Below are 24,739 nucleotides of genomic sequence, written 5' to 3'. Positions count from 1 at the left end.
GTGGAGAGGGTGGTGTAGTATGAAAGGGGGAACCTTATAGGTAGAAGCAAATGGTGGGAGACGCACATATTTTGGAAGCCTATACAGGGAAAACTAACTATTTGCTTCCTGATAGTGTTTGTAGATTACATTGCATACACACAACGTTTATAAGATGAACTAACACTGCATTTAAGAGTAGGCATGAAGCCTCACAGGTTGTGTTGGAGACACAGAGCAACAAGGCCCCATCTCTTGCTTGATTATCACATTCCATTTCCCAGGTACAGTAGGGAACATGCACGTACACCCACATATAAATGTATCTAGCGAGACCGTTGAACAATTAGGTAGGAATGCAAGCAACTAAATGGGAGAAGAGATGCGACCCAGTACGAAGGCCCCACTCATTGGATCTGGGGTAGAGATCTTGAGCTGCCAAAACATGAACGGATATTTAGGACACTAGCGCCCTCCAGAATAATGGTCATTCTATTTGAAATACCAGATGCGCAGGAATAAGACTCATAAATCTTTCATGAATTGGATGGATTAGTGGGACACCAGGTGGGACACCATGTCCTCCTCTTGGGAGGTGTAACATACACAGTGGGGAGAAGAGAACAACAAGGTCTGTGATTTGTATCAGGGAGAGCAAAGCGTGATGCCAATGCATATAAGATTGCAGTGGGGAGGCATGATTGGGGTGCCTGCGTGTCTGGGATGAGAAAAGAGTTGCTTTGTTTGCAAGCACCAGGCTGACCTCTAAGATAACAATGTACCCAATTCTAATCAAGCTGTTTTTTATTCTTTGCATAGTACAGAATCGGTCGTCACTACAATGGTAAATAACATGCTACCTTAGTTGACCTAGGAAGGATTACAACCATCATGTTATTAGATGCTCTGGCAGCCTTTGTTTGGTTTGTTTGTTTGTTTATTTATTTGGTAATCCGCACCAAACCCTTAGGTAACTGGGCGCAGCAGATACAAGTATACCTGAAGCTTAGTTACACAAATAGGGTAAATAGGTAATATTACAATGAAAAAAGGATGGATCTGCAATGGGTACAATGATACAGTTGTGAATAGTAAGGTACATAGGAGGTTCAATGTTAACTGAGTAATAGAGTAAATAAAAAGGAAGTCGATTAGTCACAAGTGCTTAGGGTACAATACAACAAGCAGGTCTTAGTTGTCATTGGCACAGAGCCAGTTTAGCAGATTACATCCGAATCTAGGGTATGGTTGCTCCGTTCTGAGGGCTGAAGGGAGTGCATTCCAGGTTGTAGCTGCTTTCACAGGGAAACTAGCTCCTCCGGATTTGGAGAGTTTAAATCTGGGAAATTTTAGACAACGGGAGTTAGATGATCTGGTAGTGCGGGACAAGGTTCTTCTAATCATTCCGTCTGAGAGGTAGAGGGGTGCAGCATTGTTCAGACATTTGTAGGTAAGGGATGATGTTTTTAGAAGGATTCTGTCGCTGATTTTTAGCCATCTATAGAAATGTGGTCTCTACTGGGCACGCTCAAGACTGCTCTGAGGCCATTATTTTGCAGTATTTGCATTTTGTGTAAAATGTATTTGTTAGCTCCTGTGTATAGGGTGTTGCAATAATCTAATTTAGGCATAATGAGTGTGTTGGCTAGCGTAATGCAGCTGGCATTGGACAGGAAGGGTCTGCAAGCTCATATAAGTTTGCAAGTGTAGGCAGTTGATGATGCCATGGTGTTATCTTGTTTTTTTGTGATAAAGTGGAGTCTAGGTACAATCCTAATGTTTTTACCTCCGTTACTACTTTATTTACGTTGCCATCGATAGTGAAAGCAGCGTAGATAGGACTGAGATTTTTTAGGTTAGCGTCGGAAACCAGTATTAAGATATCAGTTTTATCGTCATTCAGGCAGAGGCCATGGGATGCCATCCATGCCTGAATGAGGAGATATATCTTGTGTACCAGAGCTGAGTCTTCGACAAAGTTGCCCAAGAGGGGTATGAGGATCTGAGAGTCATCTGCATAATTGGTGTAGATGACTCCCAGTCTATCCAATTAGTCGAAGAGTGGCTTGGTAAAGATATTATACATAGTCGGTGAGACACATGATCCCTGTGGAACGCCACAGGTGATTTGGATTGCGTCTGCAGATGCTGAGGGGGAAAACACTCTCATCGTTCGGTTAGCTAGGAAGGATTTTACCCATGCTATAGCATCACTCGCGAAATGGGCAGCTGATGCCAGGTGTTTACATAACACTGTGTGGTCTACCAGGTCAAAGGCCGCCAATAAGTCGAGGAGAAGTAGCATAGCCATTTTACCTTTATCCTTCAACTCTTCGATTTGAGACTTTAAATCAATTAGTTGTTTCTGTAACATGTTGTGGTCTGAATCCGGATTGGCGGGAGCCTAATAGCTGGTTGGTTTAAAGATAGTTCTGAATTTGGGGATAGGCTCCCCTGTCAATTATTTTTTGGAGGAATGGGACCGTGGTGATTGGTCTGTAGTTCATGGGGATGGATGGGTCTAGTGTCCGTTTCTTCAGAAGTGGAAGAACCCAGGATTCTTTGAGGTTATTTGGTACTATGCTAGTCTTAAATGAGGCATTAATGTGTTTGGATATAAACAATGCCAAGTCTGTAGCTGCGTCCTTGATTATTTGTGCTGGACAGCTGTCACCCTGACAGTTTGAGGGATTAAGAGATAGTATTACTTTGAAAGGTGTGTTTGTGCAAGTTGTTGCCAGGGGGATGGTAGGTTGCATGTCAGTGGAGAGCATGGATGCTTTTTTGTTGGCTATTTTTGTTTGCAGAGTAGCAATTTTGTTAGTTAGAACATTCTGGATGCTAGTGCACCATTGCTTATCTTTAGGGGCATTGTCTGTGGGTGGAATGGGGGTTTCCATTTCATGGAGGATGGTGAATAGCTCCTTGGTGTTGGAATTGGCTTTGAGAATTCTGTCATTAAACTGTTTTTTGGTGAGGATTATTTATTTTTTGTACATATTGGGGAAGTTGGTTAGTTGGGCTTTGTTTTCATCTGTGGGGGCGTGTCGCCATATAGCTAGGAGCTTTCTTTTTTGGAGTCGTAATTCTTTCAGCTGGGGGGTGAACCAGGTGTGAAGGTGGGACATCTGTTTACTTTTGCTTAGTTTAACTGGTGCTATGGTATCAAGGGCCTTGATCAGTGTTTTATTGAAGGTCTCTACTAGTGCATTGGGGTCGGTGTCATTAGAGAGATGGCTGAGGGTGGGGAGTGGGGAAGTAATGTTTCCACTGTGATGTCTTTTTTACTTCTGGTCGGGAGGGGGGAAGCCATATCTATATTTTTACGTTTTTGCAGTTCAATAGTAAAGGTGAAACTAATTAGGTAGTGGTCGGTCCATGGTTGCTGTGTTATTTGAGATATAGTAATATCACAATTTAAATGGGTGACCAAGTCCAATGTCCTTCCTTTGGTGTGGGCGGAGGTGTGGATTAGGGAATAGTCGTAGGCAGATTTAATCAAATGAGGTTCAACAGTCAAAACCTTCTGTGGATCAAAAGCTTTTTGACAAAACGAGAACAGGTAGGATCTATTGCACCTTTTTGATCTGATTTTTAGGCATTGGCATCTGAATGTGTGCAGGGCTTGACACTCTCCCTACTGCTTTGCACTGATTTCCTATGAATAAACTGGCATTGTTCAAGACTTGTGCTATGCTCGTAGAGCATACTATGCTACCGGCCCCTTTTTATTCTGAAGATATTTAGCTTTACCACTTCAACCATTCCCTGCATTCTCAATCTGCATTGCTAATGTAACCAAGGAAATCTATGAAGGCTAGATTGAGTGAAACAAGGTTTTCCCCACAAGCAGTACCTCACTGGAACCATCTCCCGTGTCACCTGGAAATGCTTTCTGATCACCTAACATTCAGAAAACAATGGAAAGCACATCTATGTTCTACCTGATCAGAACACATTCTAGGGGTTCATTTTGCTACCATCCTAAGCACCACCTGCCTTCCCAGCAGATGCTTATGCTCAATGGGTGACTTATAACATAGCATAACATGACAGAAGGATGAAGGAGGCCAGCAGGGCATCAAAAATAAAAGGCTGGCATCCTGACAATGTTCTCTCAGCAATGTATAAAATGAATTCTGTAGAATGGTCTCGAATACATGCAGCGCTAATAAACAATTGTGTTAAGCAGAACAAAATGCCATTATCTTGGACTAAAAGCCTAATCATATCCATTTTTAAGAAAGGGTCCCGAGTAGATCCAATAAACTATCGACCAATTTCATTATTATTATAATAATAGTTTTTTATAAAACGCTTAATACCAAAGAAGTTTCTAAGCACGGACCCGGGATTCAAACCTGTGTTGCTCCGCGTCATCTTGCTTCCAAGATGAGCGCATTGCCACTGAGCAATACTATCCATGTGTTAGATAGCTCAGATACAATTTTTTCTTCATATTTACTTTCTATATTGTAACTCTGGTCAAAAGAAAACCAGGCATTAATCTTTGAACAAATGGATTTCCAAAAAGCGTTGGGCAGGCATATTTGTGGATTCATCTTTAACTGCCAAAAGCAAGAATCGGTGAAGAAGAAGGAGCACATTTACGTGGCATTTCTTGATTTTAGGTCAACTTTTGACAATTTAAATAGAAATCCGCTCTGGGAAGAACTGGCTAATAAAAAGGTTCCAGAAGGGCTGTTTAAACTAATTATGCTTCTCCATGAAGGCACCACAATGCAAGTCAGATTGAATGGCCGGGGAGTTTTTGAAGGATGCATTCTTGCCCCATTTATGTTTTACCACTCTCTGATGGATCTAGATTATTTGTCTCAGAAATTGGATATATATCACCCGAAATTGGATGATTTAAGAATCCCCTGGGCATCGTATGCTGATGATGTGCTCCTTTCTGAGAAGACACAGTAATGCCAGACAAAGACCTTAGAAGCTATGAACCACTATTCCAAAGAAAATTATCTGGTTTTGAATTTTCAAAATCACGGAAATTGACATTAATAAAACAGGTTTTTTATGGAAACTAGATCGGAAGTTACTGGAGGTAGGGAAGGAATGTAAGTTTCTCGGCTTTCAGGTGTATTCAAAAATCCAAGGGGAACACCTAAAACAAAACATTGACTCAATTTTAAGTAAAATTATCAAAATATACAATGAATATGGAAAATACTCATGGAGACAAATATGTAAATATACCAAGCAAAAGTGATTCCAATAGTTACATACAGGAAGGATAAAGTTATGCATCTAGATTGGAAGATGCTTGCTATATTGGAGGGGTATATACTTAGGTTTCTATGGAAGCTACTGAAAAGTACACTGGTACAAGCTATTAGAAGCAGTTTGGCTTTAAAATCCCAGAAAGCCATAGTTCTGAAGTGCAGAATTAAGATGTATGGTAAAATAAAATTGCTTCAGGTCATGCCAATATGTATGGTTTACTGGGGAAATTACAACAAGAAGGAAAGTGCGCAACACTGCTTGCCTTTTGTAAAGAGAATTCAGACTTCATTCAGATAATTGGAATAGATATACAGAACTTAAATAATGCAGTGTTTAGGAAGGAGGTACTAAAGAAATACATTTCTGGGATAGGCAATTGAATTATAGTGAAATTATTAAATGGATTTCTTTATCAGATTCTCTACAGGTTTTCCCTGCTTATACGTAGTTACAGAAATACTGTATTCAGTTCCCTTGCTAGAACATTCATGAGATTCAAGTTTAATAAATTAACAACAATGGATGTGAAAGGTGCTTGGAATAAAATTCCAAACTTCCTGAGATTATGCATAGTATTTAAAAAACGAAAATGAAATTGAAACCTTGAAACATGGATATTTGGAGTGTGAACCTTTGGACAATCTGCGAAAAAACATCTTTGGAAGATTTGCTCTCAATTGAAGATTTTGAAATCTAGAAATGTTCTGGAAAGGTTTTATGGGTGAGGAACAGAACCCAGTGGTGCTAGGAATAGTATATGTTTGGGATACTATTTCACATACATATTTTAATTGATTGCACTTTTTTAATTGACTGCACTTTATTGTGGGAGCTTGATTAATGAATTCATGTAAACATGATGATTTCTTGATTTGATGTATTTAAGAGTATGTATATAGTATTTAATAGTATAAAGGTGATTGGTTTGATATAAGCCAAAGCACCAAATAAATACATATAGAATTTCAATGGAAATTGATGCCTACATCCAGTGTCCGCAAGCAGATCTTTCAGAATTGTTAGTTGTGTTCTCCCTTACTTGCAGCATTTTTAACATTAGCCCTTCCAAAGTACAGGTCTCCCAGATCTGTGTACTGTCGTGCTCAAACCTTGGGTAAAGCTACTATGGTCACTTGCTGTCCTTGAGTCATCGGACAGACATATCACCCTTTAAACCATACCTGTGATGTTGGCACACAACTTTTTTCAAAGTACTCTCCAGTAGTAGTAGGGATACAAATTCAGAGATGTTCCTAGTCTGGACAGTGCTCAGTCTTATCCTATCGAGTATGAGCGGTATTGTAGAAACTTTGCACCAGTGCAATTGCAAATAGCAGAAATTAGCATAGTGGCAAAAAAAAATGTTTTTTCAATGCATCTTTGCACAAGGCACATTTTTGTCCTAGTCCTTTGCCCAGGTGCAAGAATGCATTGAATTAATTTGTTTTTGCATTATAATCTGCCCTAAGACATGGAGAGTCCACTTTCCTTAGCGTTATTCTAAGACTATGCTTCTCTGAGGGCTGCTGAAATCTGGTTATTTCTGACACTACTTCTATTCCAAAAGTCTCCGATGCCTACTGACTGTGCAGAGGTTGTGGTGCCTCTAAGACTCTTCTGAATCTAAGACATTTCTACAGCAGTCCAGTGACAGTTTACTTGAGGACATAATCGTAAATTGAGAGCCCCTGTATCAGACAAGATCTTGACTTGTAACGTCATTTTAGTTTAGTACGATGACTATGCCGATCAAAGGCTGCGCCCCATCCATGAACAGAAAGGTAACCAAATAAATCAGCAAAAAATGTATTTTGTTATTTCGTATATGTAACAATAGTGTATGCTTTACAGTAACATAAAGTGTTTATTTACATAGCAAAGTCGAGGGAAGCAATATTAATAAGAAGGCATCTATACTAGACAACTTTTCAAGAAGTTCTTGCACAACTGAAGCAGATTGTTCATTTATAAAGAACTAGACAATGGGACTCATTACGAGGTCGGCGGTAAGGGGTTAACGGCGCTGGTAAGGATGCCGGTGCCGTTAACCCCTTACCGCTGCATTACGAGGTCCCTTAGCAGGTCCAGCTAAGGCCGGCTGGTAAACCAGCCATCCTTAGCGGGAGCCGCTAAAGGACCAGGGAGCTAACAACTTGCCCGTTATTTACGGGCCCGTTGTTAGCTCCCTCCCCATTCCCACTGAGCCCTATGAGGGCTCGAATGGGAATGGGGATGGGTAAATTGAATGAGGAATTACCGGGTCCTCCAAGGATGGAATGGCCCAGTAATTCCTCATTCAAGGAACCTGGACCTGAGTTTGGAGACCGCCATGCCACAAATAGCGGCATGGATACCTCCAAACTCGTAATGACACCCAATGTGATTAAACTGCATCTTTCAATTTGTGGAGAGTAGTTTAACAGTGATAATTATCTCATAAAGGGAAAGGTAAGATTGAAAGTGTGCTTATTTCTAAGACCTTTGGTGAGCAAGAATTGTGAGCCATTTCCTCTGTGACAAGGGGAGGGAATTTCAAACAGACCTAGTGTGTACAGGCTTGCATTTCTAATTAAATGCTGCTGTTTATCATGTAAAGCTAGTAGAAAAGGAGAACATAATATCATTATTTTTTTTTGTGGAGCTAGTTCTAATGTGCCTTGTGTACAAAGGGGTGAACACAAGATTTTACTTTAGAGTTTTCATTGTTTGACCAGGTTTGGCTGGCTGGCAGGCTGTAGGAGAAGAATATGTGACAACATGCGCAGAAAGCATTACAGTTTATGGGCCTAATTCACAGAATGTTGAGCATAGTGCAAAGTCACTTTGCAGTGCAAAAATACACTTTGCACCGGGCCTAATGCACAGAGCGGAGCAAAATGACTTTGCACTGCAAAGGTACTCTTTTCACCATGCTAAATGGGACTAATTCACACAAAAACCACTAATTCATGGAATGTTTAGCGCAGTGCAAAGTGACTTTGCACTGCCAACAAACATGTTGAACCGGGTCGAATTCACAGATGCTAAAAGGGCCAAATTCTTTTTTTAAAGTCCTAAGTAGCGCAAGTGGCATAACAAGTGGCACATAGAGGCGCTAGAAATTAGTAAGGGGAAGGCAGTCAGTATTTACTCTGACTCACCTCCATTATACATTCCGGGTTATCAAGATGGCAGAGAAGAGGGTTTAGGAGGACTGATGGGTCCCCGGTCCAGCATGCTTCTCTGCTATCCTGACTAATTGAATCGTTAATATTGCCCGCAGGGATAGGTTTGGTTAAAGTCGCTGCACATACTAATTGCACTAATTAATTAACTCTTGGGAATGATGCCACAGACAAGGTGGCGAAGGTAGCAGTGTATTTACCATTTACAGATTCCCAGACCATGGAAACCATGTCCCAACGGGTACGGTTGTCAGCCCTGTACACTGCAGTCATGGTGCTTCAGATCATAGAAATACTAGAGAGAGCCCCTAGAGAAGAACAGGAGCTCTGGAAGAAGATAGGAGGTGACAGAGAAGGTAGTAATGCCCAGAGATCTGCTTCTTTTGGCTGTAGAGCAACTACATTACCCGTTGCATACTTCTCAGTGACAAATCACAGCAGAGCTCCAGGAAGAGTGGTTTATCCTGAATCTACAGGAACAGGTAAGTAGATTTGTAGGAAATGGTATTGTGTGCAAGGAATTCAATCCGGGAAACACCATGAAGTCGGTAAGGTTAGTCTTGCCTAGGCTCTCTGGGACATTCAGGGAGATCCATATCGACTTTGTGGACATGATTACGAGATGTAGTAACTATCTTTATTCGAATGTTGTCGCTTGTCCATTCTTCCGGTGGCTTCAGGTTGGTCCCTGCATACATCCTGATGCTAAATCAGCAGCAAAATATCTGATGACAAAGGTATTTCCACTATGGAGAATTTGTGAGGTCCTAAAATCTGACTATGGAACCTACTTTTTAATGCCTTATTCACAGAAATCACTTCACATTTCAGAATGATGTACAGGTTGTGCTCAGTTTATCACTTGCAGGCCACTGGGATAATGGAGAGGCTCAATGGGGTCCTTAAGACCCGATTAGCGAAACTGTGTATTGAATTGAAAACTCCTGGCACCACTGCCTTCGTCTTGCATTATTCTATTTGAGAAATCAGCCTGGAAAAGACCATCATTTAACCCCCAACGAAATCATGACGGCGTAGGTTACATACACCTCTCTCACCTGTATGCGTGGCATCAGACACCCAGAAGACCTCAGAGGCTTAGAAGAGGAGTTTAGGGAGTACCTTAGGGCTTTAACGGAAAGTGTTAAGATTATATCTTCACAGGTTGTGTCTTCTCACCAACAGACTACAAGAGAAAACATATTCATATATAAATGCACATAAGCAGTCACACTCCCACACAGCTTCTCTCAATCATTAAGAGATTGAGAAAGTATGTATGGGGCATGCCTGCTTGTGTTCATGCATATATGAATGTGTATATCTGCATGAGTGAAGTGTTGGTGGGTGTCAGTGTATGATTTAGAGAGGCTGTATGGGTATGTGACTGCTTATGTGCATGTGTCTATATGAATGTGTGTATATGTGTGAGTGAAATGTTCTGCTGGTTGTCGTGTGAATGAATCATTCACTCTGCATTCATCAGAACACTTACCCAGGCAGATGCACATGTTCATATAGAAATGCACACAAGCAGTCAAAGCCCCATGCAGTTTATCTAACTTATTAAGAGATTAAGAGAGACTGTATGGGGCATGACTGCTTGTGTGCATGCATATATGAATGTGTGTATCTGCGTCAATGAAGTATTATTGAGAGCGGCTCTATCTTCACCACTTCTTAGGGTCTTCTTGACCCCCCATTCCTGGTATGAACCTCTGCCTTACCTTGAAAAACATTGTCTTTCCTGTGATTGTCATCTTGAGTGTTTGTTTCGTCTTTCAGATTGTTATCTCAGTTGATAATTTGTCTTGGTGGGAGGGCCCTGCTTACTCCTCGCTCTTCTCAGTGCTTCCTGACACTGGTGGAACTAAATCAAGAGTTCCTGAATCTCAACTTCCACGGGTTGTATGTTGCATAGTGTTTTTATTGTTCTGGGGAAATGTCTTTGGCTGTGCAGGACCCATGGAAATGTTGTCCACTCTAAGAGGACAGGACTCACACCTGCTGGACAGGGGATAGTAGACACAAGAGACTTTCCAAAGGAGTTAGGAAATGTCCTCCTTTAACTTTTGCCCCTCGTGATTTTGGATGTCCGTGGCACATTCTTAAACACATCTTAGGTACCTAAAATACAATACATTTTATTTCTTACAGTTCCTCAGCGATCACTCTTCCGCATGCCTGTTGATGAAGTTCCATGAATGCACTATAGGAACAAACCATGTTGCCATTTTATATAATGACTGATTTAGATTTTCCACTATGAAACTAAGTTCAATCGATAACGACTTGATAGAGCTACACGGAGAAGATAGTTTCTACGGATCTATGTGATCACTGCAACCCACATAATTGCGACGGCCGAAAATGCTAACCTTTTTATTTATGAAACCCCCTTTACACCACATAGATATGCGGGGGGGGCCTACATCCACCTGTATTACTTTAATATCACATACCCCCCACATATATGTGTGGTGTAAGGGGGGTGTTAAAAGAAAAAGTCAGAAGTGTAGGCCGTCGCAATTATGAGGGCGACATTTTGGACCATTACTGTTTCTACTTTTAGCATACCAATGGATATGGACTTGATTGCCATTTGGCTTGGTTTCTAAACTGAGTTATGAAAGGCAGCTGTGTGGTTTCTTATAACTTCAGTATTGTGTTTTCTGCCTTATAAGTATTTATGGTATGTGTCATATTTTAGTGTTTTAAAATGTCATAATGTTTTGAGCAACCCAACAAATGCACAATGAAATGTCTACATGTGAGTAATAAGTAGGTCATTTTTGGTATATGTACACATTAAATGTATGTACTTTTGGATTATCTTGTACTCTCGTATGTCTATACCAGAAAGGAGGAAAGTGATAAGAGATTTAGCCATGTACCTTGAACAGTGTGACCGTGATGGTTTGTAGTTGTAGTTTTATAAGTTCCTGGTTATATCACTTTCACTCACAACTCCGATCAATTCACAGGAACCTCCTGATTAATCCACCTTTTTGTTGATATTGTCTACTGGGATTACACAATAAAACAGACACAAACATGTGTTGTCATTTCATTGTCAGCATGACGGACAGTGACTCATTGGTGAGAAGGCCTGTTGTTCATTCAGTTTGTCAAGGCTGGATGTACCCATGACACCATGCGTGTCACACCCAGAAAACCCTTGTCACGTCCTGCATGGGACAGAAACACTTCCTGCGGGTTCATCTAGGAACGAGTGCTACAAAGACAGTACTGCAAATACAATGACTGCCTCTAACTAAGGTGTTGAATACCAGAGTGCTTTTGATGTTGCAGACAGAGAAAGGGGGAATTAGAGTAGACTAGGTGACACCTTCAGTCCACAGAGGGGTCCCATTATCTTGGATATTTCTAGGGCTCCCAAACATCCTGTCTCCCTCCCCATGTTGTCTAGATAAAGCTTGCTTGGTATGACATCACAAAGAAAAGGACTCGTATTATAGCATCCCTGAGTTCCCCTGTCTCCCCTTTATACCTAATAATAACTGTACCTCACTGTTTACCAGGTTCACTGTAACCACAAACCACAGTCAGGCTGGTATTATCTGTTTTTTCTCCCTATGTTCCCTTCCCATAGTCCTCATGTAGCAAAGTAAGCCTGCTTGTACAGCGCCCCGGTGCCCTTGGGCTGCTTTGTGCGCTATATAAATGTAAAAATAAAGAAATAAATGGCAGTAAGAACTGAAAACCATGCATAAGGCTAGATGGAAACCTAGCCACTGTGGAGTTTTGCCTATATAAGGGGGGAAACGTTTGAGAGTACAGTCTAGTGCAAAGTCCCCTGTCAGGGAGATGAAGACCAGGAGCTCCAAGGAAGAGGAAAGCTCTTCTCCTACCATTCCAGGGCCATATTTGGGGTGATTGCTGGGTGGCCAAAACCTACTGCAGCTGAGACCACTGGTACCCAAGGCCTGCACTCAGTCAAGGGGACAGAACCATGCATGTGCTCTCTACAAATCTTCCTAGTTGGGAAGGGCAAAAGAACAGACTCACCTTGCTATCGGAGGCCCTGGACTGGGTCTGTCAGCAACTCAGAAGCCCAGAAGCATCTTCAATGCCTGTCTACCACCTCAAGATGCTTTTCGAGCCAGTTTAACTGTCCTTGACTCACTTCCAGCCACTACAGGGTGTGTGGTGCTGCTTTTGGAAATCCACGTAGTTCAAACCGGTTACCTGCTCTTTGAGCCATGTCAACGCAAGTCAGTACAACAGAAACATTGGCCCTCATTACGACCCTGGCGGAAATCGAAAAAACGATGGCGGAAATGCAATACCGCCATCGAATAGCGCTCGGTGCGATCATGACCCGTCACCGCAAAGTACGATGCCATTAGCGACACCGTAGTGAACGCCAACGCTAACTGCACCAAGTACGCGCGCGCCATGCCAAACCGCAATTACCACCATGGCGCAACGGTACGCGAATTCTGACCCTAGCGGACATGCACCTAACGCCATCAAGCACGGCGGAAAGCACCATTCCGCCATGGTGAGAAGTACGGCATCGCGAACCAACCGTAAACGGCCCTACTGAGTGCCTGTACACCGCTCCCTGGCCACATTGTACAACCCCCCTTAGGTGCAATGAAGTCACACAATGCAACCAGTGAAATGTACTAGTCATCCATGCCTGCCAACGAACAAATGAATTCCAAGAGGGCCCAATGGGAGCTGCAGGGCACAGATGGCACGAATACAGAAGCTATACAAATGGACATGACCCCAGTCTCCCACCAAGAAACGCACGCAAACACAGGCACCTGTGACCAGCAATATTCCGATAATCACATCATTCCACCAATCCAACTGGCTGACCGGCATCTGTCACACAAAAGCTAATCCCCCGCCCCTGAGCATGACATCATCAAAACAGTCATAATGGCAGCCCTTATCCCTGACCTCACTGGGCTTCGTAGGCAAACGCGCCCAGCACAGTACCACGCAACTATACCCCGAAGCTGGAACCCAATGCAGATCTCCTCACAATACATCGCTCCCCAAATAGTAAAATGCCACATCACTTGCAAAGAAGAACGCTACACGGTTCATATCAGAATAGAAATTTAATGCACAACAAATTCTCCAAGCCCATACAGCCATTAGGCCATGAACTCCAAAATACATTTCACCATTGTGGGCTGCATCCGCAATAAATGACCAGCTACTTCTTGTGTGACGCCCTGTTCCTTCATGGTACACAGGGGCTACATTCTCGTACGAAAAGGCAACATGGAAGCGCCTAGAACCGCAGGGCCGTCCCAATAGGGAGGCACTAGTCCAGCTGAAAGGCCGAAATGTTGCTCCTAGCCACTAGTACTGCGTAAGGGCATGTGGCCCATTGGCGATCGTCCCATAAGATCGTAATGCTGCTCCACTGATTAACACGAAGCAGCAGGTGTCGGGAGTAAAATCCATCTGCAGGAGTGGCATACAGATGGCAGTGGCAAAAGGGGAGGAGATACCTGTCAACCAAATGAAATGAAAAAGAATAGTATGGCCATCAGAACTACATCTGAATTACTCACTTCAATGATCACACCAAATCCCCAGCCATATGCATGCTAGCCCACTCCAAAGGATCATCACCACCCAAAAACCACTTGCGAATCATAACTATCTATATCGAGGTGAAAACACTATCACAAACGAGTGTACCTGTGCATGCGTCTGTCAAAACAGAATCCATCAGATGGGATTGGTAACGTGCATAGACACAAGTGTCTGAAGGCGCGTCGAGACAGGGAGGGCTCAACAAGGCCAGATAGACGATGGTCCCACTATGGCAGCCCTGCATCACATAGCGCAGGGGAGGCGGATAGACTCCAAGAAGCCCTGTACATGGCAAACTCTGTATCAAATCATCTGTCCATGCATCCATACATCATTCCCTCATCCCGTAATGAAAACGCCTGTTTCCATACTCACATAACATGTGAAATTTCCATTGAGTCTGTGCGTTATGCAGCCTGCAAAATCCACTGTGCCCCAGCCCGTAATTCCAGTGTTGTGAAGTAACATGTATTTGGGAACGTCCGGCCTCATCGCCCACGTCGCTATTGCGCATCCCAAACTATTCATATCAATCATTGCATCCTCGCCATGGCCCCTGTCCCAAGGACATTGAACAATAGTACGTTATATTTGCAGTCAGACCTGTGGGCATCTCCTCGCCGCTAGCTGAAAACCGAAAGCGCCGCCCTTCGAATTCCTCATTTGCAACATCACGTCGAAAAGGCATCTGTGGCCGCTTGAATTCACAAATTAATCCATCTAGTGCGGCTGTGTGTGAAAATGGCAACTGCCTTCACTCACAAATGGGACGCCCCGCCCGTCGGTCAACCTCGGTACAGTGTTGCATGAGGGTCCACCGTTACTCGAGTACTACGTTCCACTGACCCTTCACAAGTCTGTTCGCGACTGCAAAGATAGCATGTGAAACAATGGGACCATAGCCGAATGAACATATCAACCAATGTTACACTGCCATCGGGTACAAATACATGATTGTAATAGCAAGATGCCATTCGTCGAATTGCAGCGTTGTGTGCGGGACGTGCTCGCCCAAAGGGGAGAGCAGCTTGCACAGGTGGAATGAATCACCACAGGTGGAGGCCATACAGCCTGAAAACACATAAATTGCACACCCAGTCTCCTCCCACAACCACACCCACTCCGAAATGCTACCGGCAGGACTAGCTATGTTGGCCCTGGGGGACCTGATAGCACTGCAAGTACTCCAACTTCAAGAAGAAGACGAACACCAACTACAACCGGCCGCACGGCGGAGACGCAGGAGGAGGAGGAGGGCAAGGCAGGGCCAGCAAGGGCCGCCAGCACAGCCACTACCACCACGCAGGCAGCCCGCAATCCCACGCCTCCGAGCACATCCGTTCAACCTCACTGATGAGCAGATCCACACCCTCTACCGTTTGGACCGGGACACCATAACCGCCATTGTGGACATGACACAGGCTGACCTTGTCAGCATGATAGATAGCCCAACCGCCATCCCACCCCTACTGAAGGTGGTGTCTGTACTCCACTTCCTGGCCACAGGCACCTACCAGCACACAGTCGGACAGTTGCATGGCATATCACAGCCACTGTTCTCACGGACACTATTGCAAGTGCTCGATGCCCTCCTGCAGCACGCAGACGACTACATCTCTCTACCACGCTCGGAGCAGGAAATTACCAACACAAAAGTGGGATTCCATGCACTTGCCGGCATACCGGGTTGCATTGGTGCCATCGACTGCACCCATGTGGAATTGGTCGTCCCACATGCCATGGAGGCCCAGTACCGCAACCGAAAACAATTTCATTCTCTGAATGTACAAATGGTGTGTGACTCCAACAGGATCATTACACATTGTTGTGCCCGATTTCCTGGATCAATCCATGATTCTATGGTCTTGAGGAACTCTACAATACCACGCTACATGGAGCGACACGCAGGGAACAGATCCTGGCTACTCGGTGAGTCTCATTTCATGCATGATGATGTGGGGTATGTGATGCGGCAATGACCTGGCAGGAAGGGGGGGGGTGCGTACGTAGCAATGGCATTCCTCAAAATTCCTTTATTGTCCACATACAGGTGATGCCGGGTATCCACTGAAGAGATGGCTCCTCACACCAGTCCGGAACCCACGGGACCAGCATGAGGAGGACTACAACCATGCCCACTCACGTACCCGTGTAGTCATAGAACAGGCATTCGGCCTACTGAAGACTCGTTTCCGCTGCCTCAGCAGGTCTGGCGGGGCACTCCTGTACCGCCATGTGAAGGTTGCAAAGATGGTCATGGCATGTGTCATGCTCCACAACATGTGCGTACGTAGAAATGTGCCCATGCCCCCTGACGCAGAACTGCAAGCACCTGATGATGGTCATGATGAGGGTGGGGATGTGGCAGCACCTCAAGGAGTCTGCGAGGCACAGGAGGGCCGTGACATTCGTCAGCATCTCATAGATGCATGCTTCTAGCACTCACGCCTGGTGGCTGATACATGGACACGGGACTCGTGGCACTGTGTGTGTCTGGAACATGCACAATATGGACTGTACGCCTATAATGGCCTCGTACACAAAGATCAATGTCCACACATCTCATTGGATGATCGTGCATTGTTTATGGCATATGTGATATCATGTTAAACACCCTATCGACCCGCCACCCAAGTGAGCCCAACACACCCCCTCCACCCTCCTACCTCCCCCCCGAACACCAGTGTCCAAAGATGCTCATTGTCAGTGGACAGTCGCTATTGCAAGCCCCCTCTGCGGGTATCAGGGGCACCCCTGCCTGTGGAGCGCAGGTTCCTCCCAGATCTACGTTGGGGGCTGCCCTGGACGGAACTTGCAACGGATGATGTCTCTGCCTGCTCACGTCCATGCATGTCCCTAAGGGTTTGTGAGAGCTCAGTGAGCACACGGCGCACTGCGGCAAGTTCGGCACATACGTCTTTGGACGTCGCATGCAGTTCCCCCCTCAGGCTCTCGGTGCTTCTCTCCATTTGTACTCTCAGGCTCTCGGTGCTTCTCTCCATTTCTACTCTCAGGCTCTCGGTGCTACTCTCCATTTGTGCCCTTAGTGTCTCTGTACTTCTCTCCATTTCTGCCCTAAGTGTCTCAGTTGATGTTTCTATGTCTGCCTTAGTGCCCCCACATTCATCGGCATGGTCCTTGAGGAGCGTGGCCAGTTGCTGCTGTTGCACGATTACCTGGTCGAGGGACTGTTGCCTCTGCTGGGCCATGGCCATTTGCGGTGATGTCACAGAGTGGCTGGTCACCTCATGTTGCCTTGCCACAGGGCTTGTGGGGGATGGCCAGTTGTCGTCTTGTGGGTGCCCCTGCGTGGTATCCTCATGGTGTACGGGATGGTACAGACAGGGGGATTGAGACAGGTCATGGATGGATCTAACTTCGACATCCCCGTTTTCTGTGTCGGAGCATGCTGCCATTAATGCAGTGTCACCTATGGTGCTGCTGCCACCAGAAGCAGTGCCTACTGTGGCATCCATTGGGGGGACCTGTGGTGGTGTTGTTGTGGGCATGCTGGCTGCTGGGGTGCCTGTTGGAGTTCCCTCCTCTGTGCTGCCACTTGATTTGTGCTGCTGCCGTGTCTTGATGCGTGCAGCTGAGGTGGAGGGTCTTTGGCCGTTGGTCTTGGCCCTCTTTGCAGGTGTGCTGGTAGGGGTGTCCTGGAGCTCGTCGTTTGGATCGGACCCTGTGGTGGAGTAAAGGAGGGCGAGCGTTATTAATGGGTCTGTGGGAATTGGAATGGCAATGTATCACATGCATTGGGGTGGTACGTGAGGGTGATTTGGGTCGGGGCCTTGGAGGTGGTTTCATTTGTGTGTGGAGTGAGGGTGCAGTTGTTTGGCAGCCTGCAGTTAGGGTGTGCCTGCTGCACGTGTAGAGGGTGTTTTTAGGATTTTTAATTATTTATGTATTTGATGTGAGTTTTAAAGTGTGCTATCAGGCCTATGTATGTGGACGTTCTCCTGGACATGTGTTCCTGTTGCACTATGTGGGCACGTGGTACTTCACATGATTGGACATTGTGGTTTTGGCATTGTTTTATTTGGGACACCTACCTGAATCTTCGGATGTCTGCACTCCTTTCTCCATCCCTCCGACTCCCTCTATGCTCTCCATTCCAATGGTGGAGGCACAGATTTCTTCCCAGGGGGTCAACTTGATGGGTGATTCCGATCCTCCCCCGGTAGCTGTGGCAATGTTGCGGTTGGCAGAAAGTATGCTACGGACGCGTATCCGCAGGTCGTCCCATCGCTTTCTGCATTGCTGTGGGTTGCGGGGTGCGGTCCCCACCGCACTTACCCGCTGTGCCACCAGGGCCCATATGGCCTTCTTGTTCGCAAGTGCCGTCCTGGTCATTTGCGTGGAGAAGACGGCGGCAGCATTCTCCTGGAGGGTCTCTGAGCACGGTGAGTTCCTCACGGGAGAAGTGGACCTGCCGCTTGCGGTCGCACGCTTTCTTCGCTACTTTTCCCATTTTTCTTGGTTTCACTAGGGTGGATGACGGGTTGGGATGTGTCTCGGGGTAGTATTTTTGATGGTTGTGTGGAATTTGTGGTTTTATAGGTGTACGGCGGGATGTTTCCCGTTCCAGGACCATGCTTTTACTTCCGTTTCCGTATATTTACGGTCACCGTACTTTCCGGTTGGCGCTCACTGCGGTGTCCGCTAAGATGGGTGGCGGTATTGCACCTAGGGCGCCGTACGGCGGCGGTGTGGGCCGTTTTGGGGTCATTTCCGCCATCGCGGACTTTGCACTTCCGCCATGGCGTGGTGCTCGTGCCCGATGGGTCGGAATGAGCCGCACTTTGCTCCATCGTGCAATGGCGGAAACGCTATTTACGCTATGGCGGTCCGGTCGGTTGATTTCCGCAAGGGTCGTAATGAGGGCCATTGTCACGACCCAACTCGAACACTGACTCGACTCACTGGAAGTCATTGAAACGACTCTCCTCGAGCGCTGCCTGATCCCACTTGCCAAACTCTAAGGGCTCTATATTTTGAATGTACCTTTGTTCCTGTGACCCTCCAGTGCATGACAGGATAGGGATGTGTGTCAGGGGCTGCAGCTGTTTTTGTACATTTCACCGTAAAGTTTTCATTTGTATTGGCTTCTTTGCATCTACTATACGTTTATAGGTCTGAGGACAGAATTTTTTATTTGAAAAGTAAATATCTGGAATTTAACAGCATCAAATTAAAAAATATTTTCTGTTTGTTAAACTAAATCTAAAGAGTACGTGTTTGCCAAACATCTTACAAATTGAAGTGGTCATTTTTTTGATATGGGGACCGAAAAATTGCTGTCTGCGTCAGCAGCGATTTGAGCCATGCAAATGTTAATAAAACCTTGCATACATAATAAAATAATAATTCGTTTTTATGAATTTTATTAACCTACATATGTATTTGAAAGTACCATTTTTTTTAAAGTAGAGATAAGAATTTGAAGGACTTTTTACCCGTTTAAAAAATGTCAATTGGATGTAGAAGGTGTAGTTATGCGATTGATAAAAGCGCCTCCCCTTTAACAGGGAATATGACAATATTGAAAACAGACTTCAAGGCTCTACTGAGTCTATTTGGATTCTTGGGAGACTAACAAAAGGGTCGCTGCAAGGCCTCCCAAGTTAATTCCTTCATATTGTATTGTTGCGTGACCACATCTTTGCGGCCAATGTTCAGTTTGGCTTAGTATGTTTGAAGGAGCGGGATGGAAAGAACTGGTTCTTGACAAACAGGTGTGGCAATGTGTGTAGATGCAAACAAAGGCAGTGAGGGAGCAGGAGCAAACAAGGAAATGTTTCCAAAGAAAGAGATTGATTATAAAAAAATGGGGCCGTGCAGGAAACCCTCTCGGAATATCTCACACGCACAGAGGAGTCTTGTTAGTCGTAACTACATTTTGAAGCGTGAGAATTAACAGAAGGTAAATATGCAGAAATGTGAATACTTAAAGCGAGTCAATGAATTAGGCCCCTTTGAAATGAATCCATAGAAATGGCGTCTTGACATTCACATTGTTCATGGTAATGTTAATTGAGGCCTACACCGTACAGGATTTTCAAGGCCCAAACATATTTTATTTTTATTTTTGTATTATTAGTGTATTTGGTTACATGACCCATAATTTAAACGTATTCAATGGCTGATGAAACCAGAACAGCAAGTTAAACCGTACTTGATAACTAGAACAACACTTCTTTGAGAAAACAAATACTTTGAAGCAGTCATTAAGTAGACACTTGTATTTAAAAGAGCTTGCACTTGAGTGTTCGTAATGTGTATAAACATTGCATGAGTTTTTACAAACCGCAGCTTGTGTCGTAACAACATAGGAGCCATGTGCCATTAATGCCGCATATCATTCTTTTGTGGAAATTAGATTTCCCTATGTCGAGAGCATTCTTGCGGCCACATCTGCCGGAAAGAGAATGGTCTGTATTGCTTCCAGGTTTCGGCCAATGATTTCTGACCATTTACCATTGGCCGGGGAGAAAGCTCAGGGGCAATGCAATGTTTTTGTCTGGCAAGCAAGACAACGCAGAGCGACACAGGTTTAAGGGACAGTCCCGCAATTAAAGACTGGCCTCTGGTATTAAGCGCATTATAAAAGATGAATGAAGGTGATGTGTATTCTGGCCCAGCAGGCTAAGCCAGCCAACTGACATGACAGGATCCTCAATGGCCACTCCTGTTCTTTGATCTCTTTGTGAGGGTAGCTAACACCCTCCTCCAGAGGCATCCACACCAAAACCAGCTGTCCTGGTCCCAGGCATCAAAGTAGCATACCGATTTAAAGGGAGTTGCCTCGTAACAGGGGAATGCAATTCTAAAGGCCTTTAGATCCTAGTGAGAAGGGAAGGGATGGGTTTCTAGTAGACAGGAGGGCTCTGTACAGTGAGCGAAGACATCCACCATATTGTTTGTCTCTGCCTCTCTCCTTTCTGCCCCGCCCCCCCCCCCACTTCCTCAAGAGCAAAGCACTTTGGGTGTCATGTCAGAAGCGCAATGTCCACTTCTTTCAAGAACAGGGATTGAACCACTAATGCAAGCTAGCTTGAGTTGAATATTCTTAAAATATTGCAAATGTTTACCTTTAAAAGAAGAGGTCTCCACCACTTTGTTGAAACTTATTTTCAGCTGCAAACTTGGGGTGAACTGCTACTGGAACAAGACCTGTCTCTCTGCCAGTTACAGAGGCACCCAGGACCTAACCATGGTGAAGGATGCCTGCAGTTGTGTGACTGCCTCCCCTGTGTTTGGGAGCCCGAGAACAAGGACCCATCTTGTCCCTGAGACCTTGGAGTAGGACTCACATGAACTTGTGAAGGATTAATTGGACCTCTTTTGGGAGGGTTGCACTTTCCAAAGCCCTCACCCAGTGAGGTGAAAAAGAGCAGCCACAGGCAGAGGAGAGCTCACTACTAGGGAACAATGTTTGTGACTTTTGCTGTGGACCAGGACCTGCAATTCTTCACGAGAATCTCTCAGGGCTGGGAGAGAAAACCCTGAAAGCACTCACCTTGAGCCTCTGAATTCGGCATCACAGCATCTGGAAGACAAAATCTGCTAAGGGTCCCCATTCCATCACTTGGAAACCAGTCTGACTGCTGTCAAAGCCGAACTTGACGCCATTGATGCAGAGGGATCACGCCAGTGCTGCTTTCTGGCACTCTTCCGAACCTTTCAACAATTGCTTGCGCATTGAGCCCACTTGACGATCAATTGTGCCCTCACTGATCTCCTCACCTGCTAGACTTGAATTAACCATTCAATGTCAGGACCCAACTTGACCCACTGGAGAGTCACTGGCTGACTCAAACTAGGTGTTACGCCACGGCTCAACCCGACTCTCTCCTCGAAACTGCCACTTTGCCGAACCACACATCAGAGAAACAGAATCCCCATTTTGACCACCGGCTCGAACCCATGGAGCATCACTCATCAGCCGACTCATCCCAGCCCAACCTCGAAGAGATTCTGGTTAGTGCACTGACCTGCATCGCCAAAAGCCACCTTCGAGATGCACATAGCTACCGCATTTGAACCTGCTCAGCGCACACTTGCTGCTTGGGCTGACAAGATCCATCGGACCCAAACTGAGCACCACTGCTCGAAGCCGGGTTTGACACTGTCGACCCGGCAAAGAACCAAAACAAGGCATTATTGTTCCATAGCTACCCCTTTGGTCCGTGTTCTCCCTAAAGACTGGTTAGGTCACTTTTGCACCATTTTCATCCAAGAAACATATCCTTTTTAAGAATATTGTGGTTAACTTGCCTTACGCCGTGGTGCATTACTGTATTGTGCTGTCTTTGCCTATTCTCTGTTCTTTCCTCAGGGTTGGGATGTGTGTGGTGTTTTTCTGTTATGTTATGTTTGCAGATGGTGTGTTTTATTAAAGTATATTTATTTTATATAGGCCCTTGATTGGACATTCCCTTTATTTTGGACTGTTATACTTTGCTGTTTGGGTCACTACTGTATCACATAAACACCCCTCTTGAGAGTATAGCCATCCCTCGGCCCACGCTACCACAAAAGGCAAAGATGTATCACTTAACTGAGCCTGTTTTACCTGTATGATTGTGTTGGCTCTTGGTTTCTAACAGTGTGAGCCCTGAGTGGGCATTTTCACCTCTACTCATCCTTGTACTGCTGCTGGGCAGAATCCAATTAGTCCCATCAACATCGGCAAAGTCATGGTGTGATATGTAGAAGGGAATTACAAGAATCGCTGTGGGATATGTAGGAGCGAAACATGGCTTGCACTTATGTGGAAAACCTAAGGAGCAGAGTCGCAGTAGGGTTGAATTACTGTGGGACCTTCCTTGCACGAGTTCTGAGAGGCCACCCCTCTCTTCTATAGGGAGCCTGGTCGCTAAATGCTTTGATGCTCAATATGTGAGGTCCTTGATGTTTCATTGTTAAATCCTGCTCTCTCAGACATGCTTCAGTGACCATGGTTCCTTCAGGTGTATTCTAGTGGTGAGTATAGAATTTAGTCAGGTGTCTCGGTTCTATGTAAGCTTTTGTCAGGGTGATGCCATAAGGGCAGCTCCTTGGTATGCAGCAGAGTGAGTGTGGTACTTTGGTATGCATGCCGGCAGGTGCAGTATTTTTGAAAGAGAAAGATGCTGTCCCGTGTGGGGTCCTTTGCTGGTGTGTTGCTTGTTGTGCCGTTGAAATGTCGACAGTGCCACTGAAGCTGAACTGTGTGCCTTGCTTGGTTAATATGTAAGAAATAACCATATTGTTATTGTTTCCTGGAACGTAAGGAGATACCGGATTGTGCTACTTCCCTTTAGCAGTGAGTCCAAGTGGTTTGCAGTGATATTTTAGGAGGCTGACCTCTTGACCTCTTTATCTCTTTCTGGTTTATCGCAGGGGTTTAGGTATACATTGTTGCTGGATACCCTCGATAGCATTTCCTCTAGATAAAGGGATGTAGTAAGATGATATGTAATTAAGTTATCGCATGTTTAACAGCATGCTAAAATAGGAGCGATGAAGAGACGTTTCCGGAGAATGTGCAGTGTATACGGTCCATTAGCCCGAGCTCAATGTGGTAATGCAGGCATACCAAGGCCCCTGGCCCCCAGGAGGGCCCAGCCCAAAGCTCAACACATAAAATAGTATGCGACGTGAGAACAGCACCTCAGCTCCAGGCTGCACAGCGTCATGGCCGCCAGATCTGAAGGGCGGCCATTGTTTGTTTTAAGGTGGGTGTTTTCCGAAGCATGAGCAGCGTTTCATGTTGATAGTAGTAGCACGTGGTGCAGTGGGTCATAGGCAGCCGTCGCAGGCTCTGGCCGCGGAGAATGAGTTATACCTTTACAGAACAAAGGATTTCATCGAGAATCTATTTTTAGCAGCAGGCCCAACCGATAAATACAGCTACCGAGCGCTGGGTCCTTTACAGACTGCACTCCACTTGTGACATGCACCAGCTCAGGGACACCGGCCTTGCTTGCTTAGTGTAGAACACACATACCTTGCAATGAACACGTGTTCTGTTTTGTGGGAGCGCTGAGAGCTACGTTTTTGAATGTTTGCACTTAACAAATGAAATAAATGATGTGTGATGCCCCTTCTGCTCCCCTCCTTGACCATAACCCGCACCCAGTTGTACTCCAGCCATCCTCACAGACTGATGTAGGTAACTGTCACCCCTGTCTCTGTTCCTCTCCAGAAAATGAGCCAGCAACCTCCCTTCCAAGGATGCCATTGAGTGTTAGCACCCCGAGTGTGCTGTTTGGAACCCCTGGTGGGCCACGTTGCAACCCTTGAGTTTTAACCAAGCTGATCTCTGACGCCCGCATAGTAAGTATGCCTTTAGTGTTGACTAGTTATCAGAACAGGTTGTTGGTGCCTGCTGCCAACCAATGACACAGACTAAAGTTTTCACAAACGAGTGCCGAAGAAGGGACTGTCATTGGGGGCGAACGGTTTGCTATTGGCATTTTCTGTCATATCATGGAGGTCAAAGGGCAGGTGATGTGACTACTGCTACCTCGATAGATTTCATGAAATAAGGCCTCTGCTTTAATGTAACCAGTTGGTTGTGTAATTAAGTGACTGCTTTCCTTGCGCACATGTCCAGGGCAGGGGCCCACTGAAAATGGTCTCCTCTTTCCACACGCAACTGGACGTCAGTTGGAGTCTTGTCACTGAATGCATGGATCTTCTGTATTTAATGTTTAGATTACCCGGCCTATTCACTACACATTTCCATACTGATCTCGGGATCCGGCCAGAGTCAGCGCTGG

General features: G+C 45.2%; 1 protein-coding gene across 5 annotated transcripts in view; it reads left to right on the top strand.

Annotated features, from left to right (window-relative positions):
• The window catches only part of LOC138516580 (uncharacterized), a 486,378-nt gene that overhangs the window by 203,488 nt on the left and 258,151 nt on the right, over positions 1-24,739 (top strand). For 4 of the 5 annotated variants that reach the window (XM_069631825.1, XM_069631822.1, XM_069631823.1 and 1 more), the window contains one exon: positions 24,163-24,293. The exons of the other annotated variant lie outside the window; for it this stretch is intronic. The gene's annotated coding sequence lies outside the window, so the exon portion shown is untranslated. The remainder of the gene's footprint in view (positions 1-24,162; positions 24,294-24,739) is intronic. 5 annotated transcript variants of the gene reach the window in all.

This window comes from Ambystoma mexicanum, chromosome 6q, assembly GCF_040938575.1.
Source record: "Ambystoma mexicanum isolate Mex_15411 chromosome 6q, UKY_AmexF1_1, whole genome shotgun sequence".
NCBI lineage: Eukaryota > Metazoa > Chordata > Amphibia > Caudata > Ambystomatidae > Ambystoma > Ambystoma mexicanum.
This window is presented reverse-complemented; position numbering and strand designations above follow the sequence as displayed.